This window comes from Nicotiana tabacum, chromosome 22 (genome assembly GCF_000715075.1).
Source record: "Nicotiana tabacum cultivar K326 chromosome 22, ASM71507v2, whole genome shotgun sequence".
Lineage (NCBI taxonomy): Eukaryota > Viridiplantae > Streptophyta > Magnoliopsida > Solanales > Solanaceae > Nicotiana > Nicotiana tabacum.
Window position 1 is genome coordinate 193,663,083 of NC_134101.1, and position 10,056 is coordinate 193,673,138.

The 10,056-nt window shown below is 36.0% G+C and overlaps 1 long non-coding RNA gene across 1 annotated transcript; it reads left to right on the forward strand.

Annotated features, from left to right (window-relative positions):
• The first annotated feature begins 5,722 nt into the window (after nt 1-5,722).
• LOC142176467 (uncharacterized) lies at nt 5,723-8,943 on the forward strand. The gene is made up of 2 exons (XR_012705097.1): nt 5,723-6,207; nt 8,586-8,943. It is a non-coding gene; the product is annotated as an uncharacterized LOC142176467 (long non-coding RNA).
• Nucleotides 8,944-10,056: the final 1,113 nt, after the last annotated feature.

Sequence of the window (10,056 nt, forward strand, 5' to 3'; positions counted from 1 at the left end):
TACCGGGGATTGTGACTTGGTCCATCCCGGTTGATGATTTTACCGCATATTTGATTGAAACTTATTTGTTATTATCATGATTTAGGCTGATTGCCATACTTGGGCTTCGTGCCAATTATTTGAATTCTTTGGGAATTTTTATCACTATTTCCTCACTGTTTTGACTTATATTTAAACTCAGTCCTGTTGATAATTATTGTTTTACAAACTCAGCCGCTTTTATGCAGATTTGAAAACTCAAATGATATTTCTAAATGGTATTTTGGGCTGAGAACTATTGTTTTACAAATGCTCGAGGGGCTTATGATGATTTCCGGACTGAGTGAGGCCGAGGGCCATATGTGAGGATATGCTGAGTGATATGAGGCCGAGGGCCTGAGATACTATTTATGCCACGAGGTGGCTTGAGTGATGTGAGGCCGAGTGATATGAGGCCGAGGGCCTGAGATACTTTATATGACACGCGGTGGCTTGAGTGATGTGAGGCCGATGGCCTGAGATACTTTATATGCCACGCGGTGGCTTGAGTGATGTAAGGATATGCTGAGTGATGATGCCACGAGGTGGCTTGATATAGCGCTTGGGCCGTAAGGGGCCCCTCCGGAGTCTGCACACCCATAGTGAGTGCGGGTACCCATTGTTCTGAGTGATTGATACTATGCCCGAGGGGATGATATGAGTCATTGTGAGGTAGCCCGAGGGGCTGATACTATTCTGAGAGTGAGCCCGAAGGGCTGTTACTGATCTGATATTGAGCCTGGAGGGGCTGTTACTATTCTGATATTGAGCCCGAGGGGCTGTTACTATTCTGATATTGAGCCCGAGGGGCTAGCACTGTTCTGATATTGAGCCCGAGGGGCTGGTTCTGTTGATATTATGCCCGAGGGGCGGTTTGTTGTACATATTTTACCCGAGGGGCTGTTTACATTTCTATCATTTTTGTTACTCACTTGTAAACTACTTGCTTTACTTGTTGAAAAAAAAAAGGATTTTCACTTGATTTCTCACTGCTTTACTGTTTAAAGTGATTTTACTGCTTCAGTATGGAATACCTTGTGTTTTTGTGTGATTTCTTGCCTTCAGTCTTTATTTATTATTATTACTCACTGAGTCAGAGTACTCACATTACTCCCTGCACCTTGTGTGCAGATTCAGGTATGTTTTAGCTGATCGGAGGCAGAGTTATCAGGGTTTAGCAAGGTAGCTGCCGGCGTTCGCAACACTGCTTTTCTCTCTCCTTATTTCATTAGTCTGTATTTGTACACTCCAGGCTTTCAGTTGTATTTATATCCTAGTAGATGATCATGACTTTTGACACCCCGGTTAGGGCTGTGTTGGGTTATGCTTCCATTAATTATATCATTAAATTTATATTTAAACTGTTTATTAATGTTTAACTATTTTTGAAAAGGCGATATGGGTTTGTTGGCTGGCATTGTCTTCACGAGAGGCGTCATCACGACCGGAGCGGGGTTTGGGTCGTGACAGTGAGTTCATTATCTGAGAGTGTGGACAAATCCACAATATATATATTGTTCACTCTTTTTCCCTACAAAACAATCCGGTCAGTGATAAGATTAATCACAAAGCATTTTCTAGAGACGAATGCAACCATGTTACCTATACCACACAATTGTGATACACTTATTAGACTGTATTTCAGTCCATCAATCAGGTAGACGTTCTCAATAGAGTGAGAATCATTCTTACCTACCTTGTCAACCATAATGATCTCACATTTCTTCCCATTTCCAAAGGAGACATTACTCATTTAAGGTCCTCAAGAGAAAAGGAACTGGTTCTTGCTTCCTGTCATATGCTTTGAGCAGCCGCTATCCATGTACCATATTTGGCTGCTCTCCTTCACTTGGACCTGCAAAAGGAAATCATGGGTTAGTCTTAAGAACCCAAACTAGTTTGGGTCCCTTTCTATAGGTAAAGGAGTGAATTAGATTCTTTTTAGCCCAACCTGACAGCCTATTTTTCCTTGAACAAATTTTTTATTCTTTTGACTACCCTTTCTTTTGCAGTGCATTTACTTTTAGGCGAAATGACTTCCTGGTCACTTAAACTTGCATCACTTTGTAAAGCCGATATATGAACTCTTGGGTTTCCCATTTAAATACCTTTACTTGAGAAAATGGCTACTAATAAATACTTGTGATGGTGCGTATTGTTTAATTACTGCTGACATGGATTTAATTTAATATTTTGTATAGTCACATCATCCATTCATTCATATTTTGTTGACACCTGAATGTTCAAGGTCACGCTTCTTCTTTTTTCTTTTCTTTTTTAAATCAAATTAATTTTTTCTACACATATCCCTTCCACTCCCTCAGAATCGGCCGAAAAAACCTTATCGAACTGGGAATCAATTTGAAAAGCTTTAGATTTTATCATCGGCAGCGGCTCCGGCGATTGTCTTTTTTCTATCCCACCCAATACCTTTCACTTTCATTGTTTATCATCTTCTCACCAAGAAAATATGAACAATCTGCAAAACCTTTTACCACCAAAAATTACAAGGAAAATATCACCAAAACTAAAAGAGAAAAAATCACCACATCCAAAGATCAAAGAGAAAAATCATGAAGCAGTGAACAACTTTTACCATGATTGAAATCAGGCCCAACTTTGCCCACCAAATCAACAAATAATTTTAGCAAATCAGAAAGCAGCAACCATGATCGAAATCAGACCTAATTTTTCCCAACAAATCAGAAAATAATTTCAGCAAATTAGAAAGCAACGAACACTATTTGCTTTTCAATTTCTTTTGACCCATTCATACTATAAAATCAGACCTGATTTCTCCATCTTCCTTGATCCAATGGGTTTATTTTTATGATAATGGGTGTAGACCTTTTTCTAATACGGAGCTTTGGAGTGTGACCGATAATGAAAATTTGAAGAATAAACAAATATGGCGGTTTAATATGGAGCTTTGGAGTGTGATTTATCAAATTTTTTGTTATGGACTTAATTTGAAACAAAGGAGGAAGAGAGGGAAAAGGAAGAAGAAGAGAAATGGAGATGAGGGGTTAGGGGGGTGGCGACAATTAAAGGGGGGGGGGGAGCGAACATGAGTGAAGAAAAGGAAGGGGTAGGGGTAAGGGTACGGGGAGGAATAAATAGAGGTGGATCTTTATTTATTTATTTTTTATTAAATTTTATCGTATTCACGCGCTTTATACCCGTGATTAACACGCAATTGACCACATCAGCTATAATATTACCACATAAGCATAGTCAACGGTCAAAGGTGCTTATTAGTAGTCATTTTCTCAAGTAAAGATGTTCAAATGGGAAACCCAAAAGTTCATATATCGCTTTTACAAACTGATGCAAGTTTAAGTGGCCAGGAAGCCATTTCGCCTTACTTTATAGTGACCAGTTTTATCATAGTGTGTGCAAAATTTGTTCTCAGGAAGTGTAAGGTACTTGCTTTTGGGATCCCACTTAGGTGCAGCGGTCCCGAAGCCAAGTCCTCTCTTGTTGCTACTATGACGTTCATGTAGCCATGAAAGTGCATCGGAGGACCTGTTCCATTTACAGGTTCGGTCTAGTTCATGCTTGACCTTGCTTAGATCCTCCTTTAGGACTCTTATCTCCTCATCTCTTTTGTACAACTCATCTTTTATTTTCCTACATTTTCTTCAAAAGTGAGTTGTGTGTAATCAACTTTCTTTTTACATGTTCCTAATTTCAATTTTAGTTTTTCAGATCTAAGCTCTAGGACAATGGTGTCAAGTTCATAAACCTGGTTATTCAACACAACATTTTTACTTTCAATTTCACTAGCCCTAAGTTCCAGATTTTTGCACTTAGCATTTATAACTATGCACTCTTTTGACAGCTATTCCTTTTCATTGTTTACATCCTCTTATTCATCAATTAGATCTAGTAGCAACTTAGATAGTCTTTCTTTAGAAAAAAATTTAATCTTGTCTTTGAGATGAATTACACTTACTTCAGTTTCCTCATCAGATTCTCCAATGGTCATAAGTGCTTGTTCATCCCCATCTTCATCATCTAAGCTTTCATCTGAACTTTCTCCCCAAGTTGCAACCATAGCCTTGGTTGATCCTTTTTTTATTGGGTTGAACTTATTCCTTCTTCCTGTTCTTTCGTTCAACTCTTTCCTTCTTCCATTCAATTTCCCATGGAGGGGAGTTCTTGATGTAATGATCAATCTTTCCACACTTGTAGCACCCTTCATTGGTTTGCTTTTCAGGAACCTTGGGCTTGCTATAGCTTTCACATTTTGAAGAACCCTTTCCTCTCCTTATGTACTTCTTGAAGTCCTTTGTAATCATAGTCATTTCATCATCTTCTAAATTAGAACCTTCAGTGATTCTGAGTGCCAGACTCCTTTCCTTTTTAAGTACATCCATCTTTATGGTTTGCCTCCTAAGTTCATAAGCAGTAAGATTTCCAATCAACTCATCTAATGGGAGGGTGGCAATGTTCTTTGATTCCTGAATGGCAGTGATTTTGCTTTCCCAAGTAATAGGCAGAACCCTTGTCAAAATATTCTCAACTCTGTCTTCTTCAGGAATAATCCTTTTAAGAGACTTTAGTTCATTTGTCAATGTAGTAAAGCTTGTGTACGTCTCTTGAATGGTTTCCCCTTCCTTCATGGTAAAGTTCTCATATTGGGAATACAAAAGAGTTCTTCTGGACCACTTTACTTGAGGTGTTACTTCATGGGTCACATGCAAAATGTCCAATATTTCCTTAGCAATGGTACAACTTTGGATTCTACTGTACTCATGTGGACCAAGTCCACAAACAAGCCATTTCTTGGCTTTGGCATTCTTCTCCCATTTCCTCAGGCCTTCAACAGTGCAGTCAGCTCTTGTCTTTGGCACATATACTCTTTCCGCATTTTTCTTCAAGGTAGCTAATGGACCATCGGTGACAATGTCCCATAGCTCATAGTCTTCTCCGATGATGTGATCTCTCATCCTGTTTTTCCACCAAGAGTAGTTGTCATTAAAGAGTGGTGACCTAGCAGTGGATTGCCCTTTCCAATTTTCAGGTGGTGCACTCATCTTTATCTGTTCCTAAGGTGTTAGCCTCATCAAGGATAACCCGCTCTAATACCAATTGATGTTTTATACTTCAATACCACACAAGAGGAGAGAGGGTGATTGTAGACATGTGGTTTTTGACCCTCCACAAGATTTTTTATATTTTAGCATGCAAAAATATTTAATTTAGGCCTAATATAGCTATTTCAACTAATTTTGACTCTTTTACTTTATTTTATCACAAAATTAAAAATTACAAAAATATTTTCTTTTATTTAGCTAATTAACATTTTTATCTAGTTACTTTTAATTTATCTACTTTACATAAAATTCAAAAATACAAAAAGTGCCACTTTATTTTTAGGAATATTATTTTAAGTTTGCAATAATTTTAATCTAATTCCATCTTTATCTTTTAGTATGATATTTGAAAAATACCAAAAAATAGTTTTGTTTTAACGATCAGTCTTATTTTAATAGTTATTTCATTTAAATAAGATTAATTAGTAAATGAAGTAGTATTTTTGGTCTTGTTTTAGAAGAAAAAGTACGAAATTTGGGGCTAATTTTATTTGGTCTTAATTGAAAAGACCCAATTTCGGATAGCCCAAAAAATTGAACACACAGCCTAATTTCTACCCCTATAAATAATTCTTAACTCCTGAAATAAAGGACCTGGAACCAGACGAAGACAAAAGAACGGCAGCCATTGCCAAGGAGATGGATCTTTCTTGGGTGATCTTTTTCTTATTTGTTCTCGAAAAATAAAAAAACACAGAAAGAAAGAGATATACAAAAAAAGAAGCTAAAAACGGCAACCAAATCCAAAATCCTCACGTCTGCTGTCATACCCATTTCTCATTTCACTTTTGTTTTTGCTTATCATCAGCCTTACACATGGTTGCAAGCACACAAATATAGACATCATTTTATTGCATATAAATGAGCTTAGTAGTTTGATCCAAAAGGAAGTGGTAAACCCCATGTTCAAACCCCACCAGACTTCGGCCTGAAATTGTTCAAATTTGGCCGGTCTGCAATTATTTGAGCTTCAGTTGCAGTCGATTAGTGAGGTTTAATCTATCGAGGTCACTAGTTCAAAGTTCAGTTAGTAGCTCGTTGCGGTCGAATCAATTCGAATTTTACATTTGGAAAAAATATTCAGCAAAAGGTTTGTTCTCTTTCTCATTTCAATCAATATTTTAGCAATCTTAGTTCAATTTTTGTTGTTTTGTCTGGAAAGTGTATGTTAGACTCTCTGTTATAAATTTTATATAACTTGGTTGAAGTATTAGAGTACCGATTCGATAATTTAGCTCATCTTGTTTGAAGAATTTCGTTTTTGTGTGTTGAGCAACTAGGATAATATCATTTACTAGTAGTTATTCCATGGGTTCAAAATCATCTCATTCCTATTACTTGTATTCGCTTGGACTGTTTAATAAATTGAACCTAAACAAGTTTGGGCCATAGGGTGTGATTGAAATACTCTTTTGATTTTTGGTAGTCCAACTCGAAAAGAATTACAGTGCTCTTAACTACACAGGTACCACTCATTGCTATTTCTATTTGTTGGGTCAATAGTGTTAACTAATGTCTAAAGTAGGCTGATTCGGATGGAATTTCATGGTGTAAATGAAACTATTCTTGGACATGTTAATATTCTACTTTCATTATGAGATTTATATTCTTGCATCTAAACTTGTCAAAGCAATGGAAAAAGAGATGTTGGTAGAGTTATAATAATCAGAAGTAGATCAGTTTATGGGAAGGATCTGTCAATTAACGAAAATTCTTAGCTAACTTGATGTGTGCGAACGTGAGCTATGAACTGTAGATTGTCGGAGCATGGCCTGTAATCTTGAATGAGTTTTTTCTTAAAGAACTTTGAACATCGTAGTTGCTTTAGGCGCGCTATTTAAAAATTACTTTCTTAAATTCGGGTGTGCATTTCATGTGACCCAAATCCAAATCTTAACAACGTTAAATAAAATGTGTCTCGGACTGCGGGTGCATTTCATGTGGCGCGGTTCAAATACGTATTTTAGATGACGTTGAAATCTTCCTTAAAATAATTAAAAGCGGGTTTTAAGTTAAAATTGAACCATAGGATGAAACATGTATTAAAATCAGATAATAGGCCAATAATAACAGTTGAGTGACCGTGCTAGAACCACGGAACCCGGGAATGCCTAACACCTTCTCCCGGGTTAACATAATTCCTTACCCGGATTTTTGTGTTCGCGGACTATAATACAGAGTCAATCTTTTCCTCGATTCGGGATTTGAACCAGTGATTTGGGACACCATAAAATTATCCCAAGTGGCGACTCTGATTTTTAATAATTAATAATCCCGTTTTGATTGTCACTTAAATTGGAAAAACTCCTTTATACCCCCTCGGGTGGTAAAAATGAGGTGTGACAGCTCTGGCAACTCTGCTGGGGATCGAACCCAGAATCTCTGGTTCAGAGTTCAGAATTCGAGCTCAGAGGAATTGTTATATTTGACTTTATTTATTATCTGGTTTTATTCACATGTTTGGGTCTAATGTGCTAAATGCAGCTTTTACCGCTTTGATATTCTGTGAAATGTATATAAACTGCTACGAAACACTTCTTCTCTCTGAGTCTTCTAAATCATTTGGGGAGTGTGCACTTCGTGTGACTTCTTTTTTGTCTAGAGTCTTATCCAATTTTAGAATGAGGTTCGGACAAGTTGCAAAGCCGGTGAAACTTCTGTATTCCTGGTACGCTGCCCCCCCCGGCTCGAGCTGTCCGCTCGGGTAAGCCAGGTCTAGAACAATAAACCCAGGTTTTCAAACCTAGTATAACATAGTCTCATGCCGGATCCCTAGTAGGAACGTTTGTTTACATCATGTGCATTTTGACTTTGGGGACTCAACATAGGGGTTGAGAGTCTGTCTAGGACGGGTGTACCCCAAAATAACAGACCATATTGATGCATCCTATGTGCTACATGTTGCATTTCTTCAAAGGTAAAAGGGTCATTTGGCGGACCAATGATAGTTGAGGGCAAATGAAAAAGAGAAAAAAAAGGGTGAAGTGTGAAAATAAAGCAGGTAGGGCCCTGTTATGTTTTATGTTACATTCTTGTTAAGAAAAAGACAAAAAAATATATGAAAAATTCAAAAAAAAATTGCGTTTTTTCGAAAATCAGAAAATCAAAAAAAAAAGGAGAAAGAAGAAAATCCAAAACTAGTTTACATGTTTCATCATTTTTTAAAAGAAAAGACAAAAAATATTTTTTTCTTTGAATTAGTTGTTATTTTTATTTCTCGCCTGTATCCAATCTGCTCGAACTACGCATACCTGATTCTCGTCTTTCGGGGCATGATACGTAGGCAATCCACATAGGGTCCGGTCTTCCTACTGAATTTAGGTTCTTGGCTTCGCGGGGTCTTAGCCAAATCCTGCATTGTTAGCCACATAGGTTAATTTTAGAAAAATGGTCACAACCATGTCTTGCATGTGTCTAGAAGGGAATGTTATTGTCTCACATAGTGTTGGTTTATGTTTTCTCATACAGATGTGGATCTACTTACCGGAGTTTGAACATGGCAGATACCTCATGATCACTGCATTCAGGAGCTGCTCGAGGAGCCATTTTATATTTTTGAGTCAATTGTTCATGTTTTACTTTCTAGTCTTATATAGTAGTATCCAGTCTTTTAGGTGATGTTAGAGTTTGTAATAGTCTAGTTAAGTTTGTCATGTCTTTTGTTATTGTATTTCTTATTTTGTATTTGGAAATGTGTTACAAGTCAAAAATCAAAAAAAAAAGAAAAGGAAATGTCGCATTTTATATTTCCGTTAGAAGAAGTTTTCTTTAGAATACTAATTCTAGGAATAAAAAAACCCATTTGAGGTGGTTTTCCTTTATTGAATTAATATTGCTTTTATATTTCCTTTAGTACATTAAGACCAAAAATTCAAAGAAAAAAAGAATTTTCTTTAGTACCTCTTTAAAAGTTTTCTTTTAAGATATTAATTCCAAAAATCCAAAAGATTTTCTTTTGAAGTTTTTCTTTGGGAAATTGATGAAAAATGACTCGAAAAAAAAGTTCCTTTATTTTTACTAGAACTTTAGGACATTGTACATATAAAAAAAAGAAAACAACAATATTTTTTCTTTGGTTTATTTTCAGAGTTTCTTCCTTAGGTAATCAAAAATTCAAATCCAAAAACAGTTTTTTTTTTATCTTTCATTTCTTGTTTCGAAATTTTTTCTTCAGGACATCAAGTGAAAATTTAAAATATTTTTCTTTGGTTTAGCCTTTAGATTTCCTTCTTAAAAAAGAAAAAAAATCATAAATATTTTTTCTCTTGTAGGGTTTTTCCTAAATAATTTCCCATAGAGTATTTGTTTCAAAAAGGAAAAAATATATGCTCGTTAAGCTTGAGTTTAGAATAGGTTATAGAACATTAAGTCTAGAAAAATCAAAAAAAAAAAAAAAAGATTTGCTTCTTTTATTGCTCTTTTCTCATCAGAGTAGTCATTAAAGTAAAAAGAAAAAGAAAAAAACAAAAAAAAATAAAAAAATAAAATGAGAATGTTAGTTTGTTTACTTTATTCGCGATCTTCCAGAACTACGTAAAGATCTGATTCATGTGGCGTCATGATACGTAGGCAACCTACATAGGGTTCGATCGAATCATTTTTTTTAAAGGAAAAAAATGAAAAAAGAAAAAAAGAGAGGTGAAATTAGGGGATGTGAGAAATGAGAGGAAAGAAAAGAGTAATAACTAGAAAAAAAAAAAGAAGAAAAATGAGCAAACCAAGAAGTGTTAGAAAAGAAAAAAAAAGATTAAAATGAACAAAATTGGGATGATGCCGAGTGACCTTGTCACCCTAGAAGTCATTCTAGAACCGTTAATTGTTGCTAGGTGCATTGCACGTAATGTGATATTCTTAGTTGTTAAATGCCCTAACGCTAACGTGATGACCTCATTTTGTTGTATTCATAGCAGAAGGGTGGTTGGTTTGTGGTTATTAAAGT